This window comes from Rhipicephalus sanguineus, chromosome 1 (genome assembly GCF_013339695.2).
Source record: "Rhipicephalus sanguineus isolate Rsan-2018 chromosome 1, BIME_Rsan_1.4, whole genome shotgun sequence".
NCBI classification, from domain to species: Eukaryota; Metazoa; Arthropoda; class Arachnida; order Ixodida; family Ixodidae; genus Rhipicephalus; species Rhipicephalus sanguineus.
In genome coordinates, this window is record NC_051176.1 from 156,521,304 (window position 1) to 156,538,587 (window position 17,284).

At 44.0% G+C, this 17,284-nt stretch overlaps 1 protein-coding gene across 1 annotated transcript in view; it reads left to right on the forward strand.

Annotated features, from left to right (window-relative positions):
• LOC125759074 (uncharacterized) overlaps positions 1–17,284 on the forward strand; it is a 67,176-nt gene that overhangs the window by 13,713 nt on the left and 36,179 nt on the right. The window contains exon 2 of the mRNA XM_049417329.1: positions 10,027–10,120. The gene's annotated coding sequence lies outside the window, so the exon portion shown is untranslated. The remainder of the gene's footprint in view (positions 1–10,026; positions 10,121–17,284) is intronic.

Consider the following 17,284-nt stretch of genomic DNA (forward strand, 5'->3'; position numbering starts at 1 on the left):
TTGAAAGGGGCAACCTGCGCGCTGCCTGGGGGAGAGGTCCCTTGGATGTCGCGAAGAATAGACGCTGCCGCCCGTGCTGGCCGATTGCTGGTGCCAGAGATCATGGGCTCCGCACCCCTGTCCCGCGTCCCTAGACCAACCTTTCCGTATGAGCCGTTGTCTAAATAATTGTTGCTGTTTGTTGTGCTTTGAAACCTCCGCCGTCCTTGCTCTGACTACGGACGGGACGCGGCATGCCCAATACCCACAGCTTAAAAAAAGAAAAAAAGAAAAAAAATCGTTCTTGCGCTTCGATAAACGCCGCCAGGAACTACTACAAACTCGTCCAAGCTTCGCCACGTGTTCGCAAATCGCTTTGTACGCTATATGTGTTTGTAGCGAAAGCGCTGGCGAATCGTGAGTGCTTCAATATTAGCGAGAGCTGCTGGCCAATCAGGACCTCTACTGACGAAATAAAAAAAAAATTGCCACTTTTGTAACCGAACTATAGTTAAGTTTCATAGACTCTTGCTGTATCAAAAAAAAAAAAAAGAGTACACGTGGTTCGGCTAGGGCCACCACTTTATCATTTAAGAGACGTGAAGCCCAGCAGGCGCAACATCTCCCTATAGAGCAAAGAAAGCAGTTAAAACGCATATTAAGTGAAGGTGGAAAAAACGGTGATGCGGGGCTATTCGTGTATCGTTTCGTTATGATTGCAGTGTCGTTGGCCCGCCACTGTTTAGTGGTCATGGTGCTCGACTGCTGACCCGAAGGTTGCGGTAGCGACTCTCGGCAGCGGCGGCCGCATTTAGACACAGGCACAATGCGACAGGCCCGTGTACTTACATTTAGGTGCACGTTAAAGAACCATAGGTGGTCGAAATTTCCAGAGCCCTCCACTACGGCGTCCCTCATAATCATATCGTGGTTTTGGGACGTTAAACCACAGCTATTATTATTATTATTATTATTATTATTATTATTATTATTATTATTATTATTATTATTATTATTATTACAGTGTTGACTACGACAGCAAGTCATCACACATCATTCACGGCAGGCTATAAGTTACGCGGAGGCGCTTCCTAGCTTACAAGCTTCCAATGTTGTGTGACGGTTCCTCGCTCAAGCTAAGTTACTCTTTTTCTGCAGAGGGTATATATACGCAACGGCCACTCGCACGCATTTCGGGGATCCGAAGCCTCTCGGCGCGCCAAAGGCTGTCAGGGCGATATTGCAACTTACGTATACGGCGGCCCTCTTGCATTTGGAGTTGAACCACGCGGGAGAGGTGTTCTCGGTCGCGTTGACTGCCTCGACGATGGCAGCTTCGCTCTCGGTGCGGCTGAAGGAAAGCCTCATGAACGGCATCCGGAAACGTGGGCCTTCGGTGCCTACGCACTCGAAACTGATCGAAAGGAAAAAGAGAAATGAGGAGAGAAATGTCTGCCCCTCGATGCTCTCTTCTTCCTCTTTTCCACGGCGCTGACGTTTCCGGTAACGAAGAGAAAAACGATGTCGCGATAAAATAGAAGGGAAGTAAAATAAAAAATAAAAATATATCCTGACGTGTGTAGCGTTATGGGAGAACCTACTGAGATATTGCCCGGTTTTCTCGATAAAAAAAGAGAAATAAGAGAAAGCAAAACAAACAAGCAAGCAAGGAGAGGCCTGCGCTGTTGTCCTCCTATTATGAGGAGTTCACGTGTGTTTTTTCTTTTTTTTTGCTTTTGAAACGATGTTGTTGGTGAAGTGGTAAGCTTCCTTCCTCGATCTCGCTGATGTCTCCACGAAGTTGCGCGTCTTCGAAGGTTTCCGGTTGCCCAAAGGATGACATCAAAATCTTCAAAGACGCTTGCTTGCTGCTGAGAGAATCCAATTTATTAGCCGCTCAGGGCTTACGTTTCGTGGGGAGATGGAACACAAACCTGATGCCACAATATTCGCGAAGTTGTGGTTCGTAGAAGCAATTTTTTGGACGCTGAGATTGAATTCTCGATATTGGGAGGCCAGGGAGCCTTGCGATGCACCCGACCTCTTTCTTCCAAGTGCGCGCCCGATTTCCGCGGCGTCATTCAATCGCAGTCTAGGAATTGTCACACGCACGCCTTCGTCAAGCTGTAACCATTGGTTGAATGCGTGTGTTCGGGAGTGTGCGCACGTGAAGGGTCCCTATTGGCGGCCGACATATTAGCACTATCATTTATCTTTGGCCAGATAAACAGTGTGGCAAACACCGGTTGTGTTGCGAAGCGCTGCGCCTATCTATTTCTGAAAGGATGGATCCCGTCTTAGAAACAGTTACCCTACATAATGCAGGGAAATAAGTCGAGATAAGCTGGCCTTTACAACACCCCCCCCCCCACACACACACACATGTATATATGACTCAATAAATAAACTAAAACAACCATATATATATATATATATATATATATATATATATATATGGTTTTTTTAGTTTATTTATTGAGTCTAAGGTCGTGGTATACGAATATACGAATCAATGTACGAATATATATATTCGTACATTGATGACCTCATCGAAAAATGCCTAATAGCCAAATCTCGGTAGAGAGTGCATTACGAACGTGGAGGCATGTTTCTACGTCTCCGAAAAACTTTGCTTAAGTTATGACAAAAGCTATCCACTACAAAAAGCCGCCTTATATCAATTACGTTGTTGCCCTACACCAGATGCCGGATCAACTTTATTCCTAAAGCCAACAATTGCCATATAACCCCAGAAAACGCGCATTAATGCGCACTTTGCGCACCCGCCCTGGTAGCTAAGAGGCTATGCTGATGCTCTGCTAAGTACCAGGGCGCGCGTTTGATTGCTGGCCACAGCAGGCGCATTTTTATGGCGCCAAAATGCACCGTGCAGTTAGGTATTGGTGCACATTAAAGAACCGCAGGGGGTCAAAATCCGTTGTATCCCACCCACTACGGCGTGCTTCGCAATTGTATTGCTCTGGTCCAGTGCCATTCAGGAAGACGTCAGTCGCGTCTGGGAAGACGACGACGACGTTGACGCTAGCTCTGGGTTATTTTTACTAAATTACGATGTCGCGTTCCAAAACTAAATTTTTATATGTATAGATCTGGTCTGGCTCCCTCCCCTCTCTGCTCGTTTTGTAACCAGGACGAAACAGTTGAACATTATTTCTTATCATGTAACCGTTTCAATTTACTAAGGAAAAACATTCTCAAAGCAGCGTTTAATCGAATTAGATTAGATTTCATTACTTCTAATATTCTATCATTGGGAGCCTCCTCATTAGGTCACTGTCACCGGGATGTCTGTTCCGCTGTACAAAAATTCTTAATTGAATCAGGGCGGTTTTAATTCGGAATTTTAAATGAGCATTATGCATTTTTTCTAACTACTCTATAATTCATTAGTCATAGAAATCATATGTGGTCACTTCTACCTAAAATTAATCGTTTCTTGGCCAATCCCCCAGAGTGGGTGTGAGCCATGCATCAAAAAATCATCATCATCATCATCTGTTGCCTGAAACCAGCATAAGGCAAAGATTTCTGAAGCCACCTTTTCAAAAACTTGGCCTTGAGCTTTCCACATCGGCATTACTCTCCCTGGGGGCGTCGGCACTAGGGCAATGCAACACGGGGATATATGATGCCATATTCAGTTATATAACAGAAACAAAGAGACCGACATGTTGCTATTGTAAGTAGATATATATCATTTCATTCCCTTACCTAAATTTGTGTACTTATTTATTTTAATTCTATCACTTAACACTCGTTTAACTAACATTTCCTAAAAAAATCAAAATTACCACTAACGTTTTTGCTTTACCATAAATGATCTTTTTCGCATATTCCTTTTATTTTATTTTTTCACAAATTCTACTGCCGCACGCTTCGTGGCCGATCCCCCGTAGTGGGTTGAGCTATTCCCCTATAGGAACCAACCAACCAACCAGTGCGGCGTAGCCGCGCACTGTCACCAAAAAGTCTAGCGAGTTTTTAAAGACGATAATCTTTCTTGGGATACTTAAACGGAGAAATTTTGGTCTGTCTTTCTGTCTTTCTGTTTGTCGACACGTCCCTCGATTCAGCTACTCGGCCAAAGTTGAACCACTTGCCCAAGGGCCAGCCGTCTTGAACTGGTACGGCTGTTCATACTTGTAAACGTTGTCGATCAAAAAGTAAATATCATGCATATCAGAGGTGCAACATCACTAGGTAAGTATTAGGTGGCGTGTTCCTTTAATAGAAAATGCATACATACGTAATTTTAAGGACCCTAGTTTCTTAAGCTGCGCTGAAAATGCCACAAGGGTACCAATGTGGGCTTGTTGGTTCATCATAAACTGGCTATTAGCATAGCGCGGGAAGACACGGACAAAGAAGAAGTACGAGACGAACACAAGCGCGAACACAAGTGACACGAAACAAGCGCTAACTGAAAATGCGACTGCGCTGAAATTTGCCTTCCTCCGTGCCCTTCGCACAAGCTCATTGTTGTGTTTCGGTTTCGGTTCTGTATTGCACTGTACGAATGCCATGGGTTGGTGTTGAAAAACTTTAGTTTTGAGAAGGCCAAGAAGGTGAAAAAAATATTTAAAAATGAAAAAGCAGCGTTCTGGGCGGCCTTCAGGCTGCCGGTTGTGGGCGCCGCTCTGGCATTCCTGTTTTACCCAGGCGACGTGTAAATAAAAGAGTGTGTGGAGAGTACTCGTTGAGTGCGGACGTTTCTGCTGCTTCAGCGCTTCGCGCCAAACCGCGTGTTCGGGCTGGATGGCGTCCCCGCCGGTCGCGTTGGTCACCGCCGGTCTTCGCCTGCTGCTGCGCCGGGACTACCAGCACGCAACACAGCACTCATGTTTCCCGACGTATTGCCAGATGGCGTCCATATCTCACACAGCGCCTCTTCTATCGTCTTTACACGACATTTGCAGCGAAGCACGCAGATACGCGGCCAATTTTTTCTAGTTTTGATGTTAATGTCTTTTAGGGTCTCTTCCACCCTCTTTATACGACAGGATGTGAGGGAGATTCCTGACAAAATTCAGCGTGTCTAAAGTAGAGGCCTCCCTTTACAAGGCGCTTTACGTAGCCTATCATAACAGAGGTAAGGCGGATACAGTGCGAGTGAAAAAACAAAAGCATTACGCGATATTACTCTGATGGATATAGCCCCGTATGGTGCAATTTTCATAAGGCGGGAGATAGTATTCATTTATTTAATTATGGGCTTTCACGTCCCAAAATCGGGACATGATTATGAGGCCCACCGTAGTGGGAGATTCCAGATTAATTTTGACCGCCTGGCATTCTTCATCGTGCGGGCTATGTCTAAGTACACGGCTGTTTTTGCATGATCGCCCCCATCGATATACTTCCGCTGCGACCGCGAATAGAACCCACGTCCTTGGGATTAGCAGCGCATCGCTAGCTATTGCAGGGGGTAGGTCGTGTTTCAAAAAGACTGAAAGCGCAAAATCTTCGTTCAATCTAAATCCAGTGGTTGAGTTGTGTACCACATTTTTAAATGCGAAGCATTTCTTAGCGAACTTCTGCGACTTTGAGCGTATCTATCTATCTATCTATCTATCTATCTATCTATCTATCTATCTATCTATCTATCTATCTATCTATCTATCTATCTATCTATCTATCTATCTATCTATCTATCTATCTATCTATCTATCTATCTATCTATCCGCCTACGACTTTGTGCTCTCCTGGCCGTTTCGTTAATCGGATGTATACCAAAATTGGTGTGTCATAACATGGCCTTATTACGAACATAAATGACAGGTCATATCATGGAAATCGTGACACGCATGTCATGAACAGCATTATTTACATTCCACGACCTTAGGCTCTTGCGGCCGTTCCGTTAATTTCATATACACCAAAATTGGTACGGCGTGACAAGAATTCATGACGAACATAATGACTGGTCCTAACATGCAAATCATGACGCGCATGTCATGTGCAGCATGATTTACATGACATGGTCTCTGGGCACTCGCGGCCGTTTAAATGAAGGGATATATACAGAAACTGGTATGCCGAGACATTTCTGTATGACGAACATAACTATAACTGACACGTGGTAACATGAAAATCATGACATGCATGTCATGTATGACATGATTTACATGCCACGCTCATGGCGCACTCGCGGTCGTTTCGCTAGATTGATATACACCAACATTGGTATTGTGCTATGTGACTGTATGAAGAATATGAATAACAGGTCGTAGCATGAAAACCATGACATCCATGACATGTATGTCATGATTTACATGCCACGCTCATGGTGCATTTGCGGCCGTTTCGCTTGCATGATATACACCAAAATTGGTATTGCGCGACACGACCGTATGACGAACGTATGTGAGGGGTGGTAACATGAAAATCATGACGTGCAATTCATGTACAACCTGATTTACATGCCACGCTCATGGTGCGCTAGCGACCGTTTCAGTAGATTGATATACACCAAAATTGGTATTGCGCGAGGTGACTGTATGAAGAACATGAATAACAGTTCGTAAGATGAAAACCATGACATGCATGTCATGTATGTCATGATTTACATGCCACGCTCATGATGCATTCGCGGCCGCTTCGCTAGCTTGATGTACACCAAAATTGGTATTGCGCGCAGCGACTGTATGACGAACCTAAATGAGACGTGGTAACATGAAAATCATGACATGCATGACATGTACGACATGATTTACATGTCATGCTCATGGCGCACTCGTGGCCGTTTCGCTTGCTTGATATCCACGAATATTGGCGTTGTGCTATGTGACTGTATAAAGAACATGAATAACAGGTGCTGGCATGAAAACCATGACATCTATGACATGTATGTCATGATTTACATGCCTCGCTCATGTTGCACTTACGGCCGTTTCGCTTGCATGATATACACCAAAATTGGTATTGCGCGACACGACCGTATGACGAACGTAAGTGAGAGGTGGTAACATGAAAATCATGACATGCAAGTCATGTACAACCTGATTTACATGCCACGCTCATGGTGCGCTAGTGGCCGTTTAAGTAGAGTGATATACACCAAAATTGGTATTGCGCGAATACACTGTATGAAGAACATGAATAACGGTTGGTAAGATGAAAACCATTACATGCATGTCATGTATGTCATGATTTACATGCCACGCTCATGATGCATTCGCGGCCGCTTCGCTAGCTTGATGTACACCAAAATTGGTATTGCGCGCAGCGACTGAATGACGAACGTAAATGAGACATGGTAACATGGAAATAATGACATGCATGACATGTACGACATGATTTACATGTCATGGTCATGGCGCATTCGTGGCAGTTTCGCTTGCATGATATGCACTAAAATTGGTATTGCGCGACGCGACTGCATGACGAACGTAAATGAGAGGTGGTAACATGGAAACAATGACATGCAGGTCATGTACGACATGATTTGCAAGCCACGCTCATGATACATTCGCGGCCGTTTTCCTAGCTTGATATATACCAAAATTGGTATTGCGCGACGCGACTGTATGACGAACATGAATAACAGGTGGTAACATGAAAACCGTGACATGCTTCATGTATGTCATGATTTACATGCCGCGTTCATGGTGCATTCGCGGACGTTTCGCTAGCTCGATATACACCAAAATTGGTATTGCGCGAAGCGACTGTATGACGAACGTAAATGAAAGGTGCTAACATGAAAATCATGCCATGCATGTTATGTATGGCATGATTTACATGCTATACTCGTGGTGCACTCGTGGCCATTTCGCTCGTTTGATATACACCAAAATTGATATTGCGCGACGTGACTGTATGACGAACATAAATGAGAGGTCTTAACATGCGAATCATGTTATGCATGTCATGTACGGTATGATTTACATGTCACTGTCATGGTGTGCTTCGGGCCGTTTTGTTAACTGGATATATACCAAAATTGGTATGGCACGACACGAGTGCGTGATGAACATAAGCGACAGGTCATGCATTGTATATACCAGAATATGCGTTTCATTGGCATGGTGTATACTAGATTGTGCATGCATGCGTGCATGGCAAACATGCGATATATGGTGGACTAGATGCCATGGCATGAATGATTTCATTCGGCTCAAAGACAAACAAGGCGATGTATGCAGCTCTTTGCTGGCTGTTTCGCATTACATCGATTCCCACAGTGCGTGGGATATGCCGATTCTTTTTTTCTCTGCCCGCTCTCCCGCATTCGCTATGTGCCCGTAGCCGCATGGCAACTTGTTCGAAAAGGGACGGCAAAAATAGTCAGCGAGCCATTTGGACCTAATTAGATTTCGTTACACCTGTCACAGTGCTTAGCTGTCCCTGTACTTCTGTTTATGCATTAAAATCGATGCCCCTGTATTTCGCAGTTGCGTATACCCGTAACATCAGTTTTTGAAATCTCTTCCATGCTGTTTTATTTCTCATAATATGCTGTAAATGTCTCTCGCATATCTTGACTGCAGACCAGTTGGGGGTTTCGTCCGCTTTGAATTCCGACACTTCTGGAAGGTGATCTTGAGTGCAAAAGGTGCGGAGCTAAGGTCTAAGACTCACGAGGCCGTGCAATGTAATCTCCGTACAGATATACTGACACGAGTGAAGTTCACTCCTTGCTTTCCATGGGTTCATGTGTAAAACGGCGTGGTTTCTGCTAACAAACAGTTAGAAGTTGGCACCCGTATACAGCGAAATCTCGTTGATACTATCCCGCCTGATACGCTTTTCTGCACATTACGTTTTTTTTTCTGCTCCCGGCCGACGCCCCATTGAGGTAATGTATTTTCCTACGGGCTAATACGGTCGTATTTCCGCGTGCGCTTGAATAATACGAACGCGAGAACGTATGAAAATCTCGCAAATAATTAGTGAAAATGTTTCCTGAGACAAGCCCCCCCCCCTCTCCCCCCGGAAAAAATTCCTGGCTACGGGCCTGTGCTCGCATGGTTTCAATTTTCGCGTCAAGAGGCACTACGCCCGCGCGGCGCTGGTCCATGGAGGTACGAAAGCGCTTGCGGTAGTGCGGCGGCCTCTGGGATCAGTGTTCGCAGTTTCGGATTAGATTGGATTACCTCACCTTTTGAAACGGTCAGTAACAACGGACAATGCACTCGAAGCTTTAAACGCGTTGCGTAACCTTGTCGCAAGACAGGAGTTCAGTGATGAAACTGCTACTCGTTTGTTTGTGTACGAGTTACAAAAAGCTTCCTGCGGGACAAAAAAGTTCAGCGCGAAGTGACGGACTATTTTAAAATACTTTAATAAAAGCAGGTTCAGCGACTCCCGCCCCCCTCTAACCCTCGGCGCCCTTGATTTCAACCCTCCTCCCTCCCACTTGGAACCGTTACTCTCTCCTATCTCGCTTTCACATTGAACGCTTATTTTTCCTTTAATAACACGTCCCGCTTCCTAAAACATGATAAAGCGGAAGGAGGGGGGATGCGTTTCTTCAGAATATTTCGGAGTAGTCTTGAACCTCTCGCCCGCCTGCGTACGCCACAACCATTCCTTTTTAAATGCAACGCATTTCTTAGCGAAGTTCTCCCACTTCTTTTTTTTTTTTTGAGTTAGCTCTGTGTGGCACTTTCCCTGTGGCATAATCGTATTAGCCTCCTTGCAGTGTAATACGCATTTCAGAAAGAACAACTTAATAAGCATTTGGGAAAATTTCTCATTCGTGCACCTCAATGGCTCATCCTGCGATATATATATATATATATATATATATATATATATATATATATACATTAGCATGACTGAACACGTAACTGACGCTTTATTTCTTTGGTAGGCAAAGCCTTAAGCTGCTTCCCGGTTTCACTTTTCATATCACCGCACATCGCGTATGCGAAAGAACACCTTTACACTGTGAATGCATCCTTCACGACCGCAACATCTTTTTTATTTTCGTTCGTGAACGTCTCTTACGAAGGCTATTTTATTCCAAGCGTACCTCGAGTACCGCATTTTTATGCTTATTCATTTCTGTCTCGCATGGTGCAGAAACTCAAGGAACGTGCTCGCGTTTGGCGGAGAAGGCAGCCGAGGGTGTGAGCCGAGCGGCAAACTCGAGGGGCGCATCTCCTTAAGAAGAAAGGTAGGGATGTTGTTTGTTATAGAATCCGGAAACGAGTTGGAGCGAACAAGTCACGGCCCTGCAGATCCCAGGGTGCAGGCATTTGTGTTTGGATGCTCTCCGGCTGAGACTGTGTTTTTCGCGCCGGAGCGCCGAGGCGTTTCCCGGGCAACGACGCGCAAAGTCAACACCGAGTCGTTAGCGCTGCACGTCCAGTTCCAGCACTTTCCAACGTTCTCGGAAATTTCGCTTTGTTTTTCGGAGTTTTTCTTTTCGCTTTTCAATAGCGGAGCGAGGCGGAGGACGGATGCACCTCAGGGGCCGACCACCGGAGCACAAAGCAAATAGATGCTCCCGCCTCGATGCGTGCGCCCGTCCACGTTCAGAAGTATGAGAGAGTTTCTAGTCAGTATGACGCCGTCGTCTGATGGTCCCATTCTTTCTTTCGTCACATTTCCTGGTTTTGTAGCTTCTCAGGATTTTTACTTTAGATTTTTTTATTCCTTCCAGAGATAATGCGTAGTCGCGGTGTTGAACGCTAATGCCTGTTCTTCTTTTTTCTTCGTACAAAATTGCGTTACGAAGACGTGGGATCTCGCCGGCGTCAGTGACCTCCTGCAGCCTGTGTAAGCCCTTCGGCATACAGCCGTCGCTTGTGGCCCGCTGCTCCTCAGTTTTCGCCAGTGGTGTTATCTGCTGGGCGCAGCAACGAAAGAAAGATCATTCTTACGCGTTCACTAACTATAGGATTAAGTTGAATTGTCTTTTACGAGAATTAAAAAAAAAAGTCACTAAAGAAAGGTCAGTGCACCGCAAAGATTGAAGGAACAGTTTTCCGTGTAGGGTCATTCCATGCCACATGTCCCAGCCATTCTGGCGACCACCTCAAACGTATAAAAAAAAAAAAATATTGTGCTCGTTTACTGCATTGAAAATTGTGAGTTTTTAGAATATTTTGGGCGAAAACAATTTTTTTGGTCACATGGAAGCCATCGGAATTTCGCGGAATATCGTCTGAGCGACCTTAGTCACAAAGTTTGCTCTGACAGCATCGTTGCTCATGCCAATACTAAATTTGCTTTGCATACTAAGAAAGGATGTTTCATTGACGTGTTTGAAGTTGAATGATGTTATTGTACTTAGTCGACCATATACGCTTTCAAAAAATGTCTGAATGCGCTATGTTTGCATTGTTTCCCCCTTTAATGCCGCGCCATACCTGAATATCTGAGCAATCATTACTTACTCTCCGGACAATATGCGAGGGTTTTGTGTCAAAAAATATTTTTCGAACACTGAACTATGTAAATCTTACGAAAAGAATCACGAATTCGAGAAATTCTCAACTTTGGATCACATTGAGACGTGGTCTAGTTTATGTGTTGAACCAATTAAAATTCAGCTTTATATGTCAATCGAAAGTAAATAAATAGTGCTTATTTGACGAGCTGCATTATTACATCTTTTATTTTAAGCAACAACATATTTTTGGAAATTCACCCTTGACGACAATCTTCCCATTTGTCCGTATGGCACCTTCACAGCACGGCGAATCCATGTTGTGATGGAATGGAGCACCAAGCTTCTTTTGCAGTCCAATGTGGAGGGCTTACGGTCGATGCTGTGGCCGCAGAGGAAAAACGGTGGGATTCAGAGCTACAGTGCCCCGCATGCGTCATCTCTCATTGAATGCTGTTCATCAGGTGGTCGTAAAGAACATCGACTGATGGCATGCTGAACAAATACATCCGAAAATCATTTCTAGGGCGAATTCCAACTTTCGAGTAATTTTTGCGACAGTAAAGTGTCTACCAGTTCTGCGATAGGTGACCGCCATCGGGCATCTTGTGCAGAGACGGCGTGCAACGCAAGTGCCAACGTGCCATGCAGTGCAGATGTCGTACGAAAAATGGAAAGATTGCCGTCAAGGGTGATTTCAAAACGAGATCTTTTTTTTTTTTTGCTTAAAACAAGAAATGTAATAACAAAGCTTGTCAAATAAGATGAGCTATTTATTTGCCTTCTATTTAGATATAAGGCTGAATCCTAATTAGGCCACAAATGGGCAAAAATTTGTATCTCATTGTGGTCCAAAACGGATAATTTATCAAATTTGGGATCTTTTTTGCTCAGAATTTATAAACTTCAGTGTTCGAAAAACATCTTAACACAAAATATATCGTCCGTGGAGCAAGCAAAGATTGCTCAGATATAATATAGCGTGGTATAGCGTGGTAAAGTCACTGATGGAGCTCCAGCGCTGGCTAAGTCTTTGGGCTCTTCGTTGCAGCTTGTAGAAATCAGACTCGGAACATCGCTGAGGCCCATGTGTTATAGGATTTTTGCAGCTCTCGATGTGCTCGCAGTATATCCACAATATCCTGTAGACAGCAAGAATACTGAATGCCAGGAGGCATGACTTTACTCGTTCTGTGTTTCCGCTACAACAGCGATAAAATTAAATCCGTAGATATCTTCTTTTTCTTAGGTCACAAGCGTTGTCCTTTGAATGTATATATGCTTCGACTGTATGGACATACCGCCTTACTTTCTCTCTCGGTGCTACACCGAACTTCTGGAACTCATGCAAATGAAGGAGGCCCATTATTTCTCCCCAGTTCCTATTTTGTTCTTTTACATTACTGACAAACCAACACATGAAAACTCATTATGAAGCTGACAGCAAGGCGTAAAACGAAAGCGTATTTGGCTAAACAAGGTTTTCCAAACAGGGCATGCTTGAAAGAGCATAGGCGGAAAATACGTGGCACCTTAATGCTTTCGCTTTTCCGCCTGACTCCAGAATCATCCACCGTGAAATACGTCGCGCGATACGAGTTTGTCCCTAGACATTCTGGCAGTTTGTTTTCGTAATGTAGTATGGTCATGAAGGTCTCAGGGCCCGATGTTCTTCATTGTATATGACCAAAGAAAATGCCTCTTTTCTTTTTTTTTTCCTTTTTCAAGGCGCTTCAAACAGGTAAATTCGTGTTCTGCCTCGTGGCCCCAATATTTGTAGTCGCACTAGGACAGGGATTGTATCTTAACTGTCATTTCGCGATAATTATGTTTTGCCACTGATCACATTTTCTAGCAACTCAATCGGCAAGCGTTGTCTCTTTAACGTATCACACAGATGTCTGTATATATAACCACGTGCGGGGGAACTTTTTGTGTCGAAGTGTACTTCTCAGTGTGCTGGCTACTGTCATCAGTAACAGGCATGTTACTTGTTCAGAACAATGAGCAAACTGCTGAATAAACAAGACATGTTGAAAAGCTTTAGCTATACGGCAGGCTAGACATGATATGCCCAAATACTCGTTGGAGGGAATAATAACTTATGAAGGTTGCTTTCGTTAGTGTTTTCTTATTACAAAGACGCTGTTAAGGAGACTTCCACTGCTGTTGTTGTGCGGCAATAGCGCATGACAGTGCGCTCGGCAGAGATGCTTAATGGCGCCCTTTAATTTCTTCCCACTTCTTTACGAAGAATGGCGATCCTGGTGATTGCACTTCTCTTAACGTATCTGAATGGTGAGAATTGAATCGTTACCACTCTTGCAGTGTCTGAGATGATCCATTACATTTTTTCAATCTCTACAAATAAAGCACCTAAAAAAAATGTTTACTATTTGCTATACGTGCCTGATAAGGACAAAAAACATATTTATTTTGTGGTCTCAACAATGTAACAACTAATCTCACACTCTATTTTTCTTTCTCTTTTTACAAAAAAGTTTTCCGTCCCGATATATTCTCAGTGATTTGCAGTATATCATCGCTCTAATAATGTTCGAGTAAAATCAAATACAAAAAAAAAAATAACCTTGCACCATTTGCTCCGTAGCACGTGCGCGCAAATCATCTGAGGGAGAAGCTGGCTAGTAAGCATAACATGGTCGTATTCACTGGAGGAGAATGATACTGTGGCAATAAACGTGTTCGAAGCCAAAGGAATCGCTTAAGTATGCTGCCTTTCTTTTTTCCCCCGCATGTCTTGGCATCTTATTGGGCAGAATTTTCCAGCAAACCTTTCTTACCTGTTCGAATCGCACCTTCTGGATGTGGGACAGCGTGCGAAATAAGATGGCCCGCGTTCGAAATCGGCGCACATAGGCTCGCGCAAAGATGCAGCCTGGCGAACTTGTTCTGTTCTCGCTAAGTCGATAATTTTCGACAACTTATCTCCGTAACTAAACGAAGTAGCTAATCTAAGAAGTTTACGTTACTCTCTTTAATGCATTTGAGTCCTGTAGTAAAAGGTTGCTGCGTGTTCGCAAGTCTAGAACAACACCACGTTTATAATTAACGCTGCAGGCAGTGTCAGTCACCTATTAGTAGATAGTGAAGGAGCCAGAACTGGATGTATATTTTAGGAATGTAAAGTTGGGCCTAGTATAGTTTAGTGTAACTGACAAATTTACCGGTCTTGTAGTACTGTTTAAAATGAACAATTAACGCTACTCGACTACGTGGCCACCTCCATTACGGAATCTCGGGCTTTCATTTTATATCCCGTCCGATTTCATACCAGCCAGACTTATAGTACTATCATATCATTCGATTTACATTCCGGGTCTTTTAAAATACAGAGTTCATTGAAATTACTTAGTTATAACCCTCCTCAACTGCGGTGCTCATTATCTAAACACCACCTTCTACAGAACCTTCTTGGGAAACCCCATTTTTGCAGCAGTATGACCAACCATGTGCATCGGTGAGTGCGCGTAGGAAGCGTTGGCTGTAAGAAATCACTGAGGACAATCAGCTAACAGAACAGACCCATAATAAGGCGATGAATGGGGCTACCTGGTTCATGTCGACCTTCAAGGTGCGCTGATTGGAAGATCACAACTACACACACAGAAACGGTTTAATAGGACGAAGCGCAACTTTCAACTCATGAGACCCTAATACCTTTGCTGAAGTCTGTGAGGACTTGCTTATGCAACTTCACTGTCCTTTATGCGTTAGATGCTCGGATAGACTTGCATCTGCAGAACGGTGCGACACCAAGCAAAGTTTTTTTACATTACACTTTCTTGACATTTTCTTATTTTAATCCACCCAAAACAAATATGTCTACAGCTTTCATCGTCACGATACGAAACAGAAGCCACGTGTATTAATATTCTGTTGGTGAAACAGGAATAAGGAGCCTGGAGCGAAACCACCGAGCCTGGTCGGTGCTCATCTGTTCCTTAAAAAAAAAAGGCTAGACGAACACTCATAAATAAATTAGACTGCTATTGCATTCAGACGAGACACAGGCAAACATGGATGTAACCCTATTTGCTCACACTTTCGTTCACTTAGTGAAAATAGCAGAGGCAGTTCATTATTCTCCCGACTAAAGCGATTAAACACAACGAGCTCACGTACAAAACTTATTGCGCATAGCCTTTTCACGCTTGGCTGTTATACAAGCACGGATGTAAAAACACCCTCGCCTGAAACGGCTGATTAAACGTCCTTCATCCTAATTCGCTTCCCTAGACAATTTGCCGCGAAAACGAAATGGCGCGCACGTATAGCTAGCACGAGAGGTATACGAAGAAAGAAGGGCAAAAAAAAAAAAATGGAGAAGCAAACGAGAGACTGCCTTCCTAAATAATTCAAAAGCTCCGTTTAAGGTACAAAGTATAAACGTGGCACAGGATACAAAGGACTGCGAACACCTTGATTTAATCAAGCATGCGACGGCTTTCTCTTCCAAAGCCCCCGACGGTGAAATGCCTTAAGATTCCCTGTTATTCGCCTCGCGGCCGCTCTTGGGCGCATCTCGCCAGCTGTAGTCACGTGTGCAGACGAGCAGCGCATTGAGGAATCAGGCACGTCGCACGCTCATTTCCTTTGCCCGACTTTGTTCTAGACGATATACAAAGGCGGATTATGCCGACTTTTCGGTCCCAGCCCCCATTTGTACAAAACTCAGGCGCGTGTTCAGCTGTGAGCGAAGGCATTTGTCTTCATTGTATAAGTCGCTGCGTACACATGTTAAGATCGGCGCCGGCAACGTGATAAAAAACTGGGGGCGGCCGACGCCGCGGCACACTTTTAAAGCACGTTTCCAACCAGAAAGCTATATTCAGGGCTGGTGCAGACATTTTGCGTAAAATAAATAAATAAATAAATAAATAAATAAATAAATAAATAAATAAATAAATAAATAAATAAATAAATAAATAAATAAATAAATCCCTCACTACATGAAGTATTATGTGAACACATAAAGCTGAACACCGCGTGAATAATTTGCAAGACACACTGACTTACCTCGAGGCAATTAGAATGTAGTAAGTAAAATAAAAAAAAAATATTGCCGTTAAGGTTCTCGGCCCACCGGGGACGTAACGTACATTGGTAAGGTGTTAAACAGAAACAGGCATAAACCGCTTTTTCGTTAAGAGCTAGGTGGGACACTAAGATACAATAACTATGAATAAAAAACAATGGGCGCTCGATCGTTGCGTAAAGCGAAGGCGAACAAGAGGAATAATGATTGAAGCAGGCAAAGGATTGCCAAAGTTGGCCGAAAAAGAACATTTCGTTAATTACTTTCCTGTCGCAGTTTTACCGGAGATGGTGTAACTGTGAACTCTCAATTGAAAATAATTAAATCGAGGGTCTCGAAGAACAATCAGATTCTTTTACATATAAAGCCCAGAAACAGCGGAGGGTAGAGAACACAAATTCAATGTGAATGTGAAACATGGAGCTTGAAAACACGGCAGTGCCAAGAACACTAAAACAGAAAGGAGAGCCTGAGAAGATAGAAACTATTGCTTCATAATGCCACGCAGTCTGCAGGTACAGTTTTTGAAAGCATTCCAGAATGCATGCGGTGATTGTGTCACTGTCTTCGTTATTCGTGTATGTATCTTTTGGATGCGAAGCAGCTTTTGCGCTGGGCTTTGTCCGTAGTTGCATTGGCGACTGTTCGCTTTCTAAAACGTACCATAGCTATCTGTAACATATTGAGCGCGCGCTCGCGCCAAGGAGAAGTCTTCTTCATCTTGCTCTTCGACCGCCTTGATGATGATACGTGCAGAGCACTTTAGAGGCCCGGGCTGCCGTATGCTGTCCTAGCTTGGCGTAACGCAGACAAAACCACGTGTGGTGGCACGCGCTAGCGCGTTCGGGCCTGTGTAAGGGGCTGGGTAAGACGCTGTGGCCTCTCCC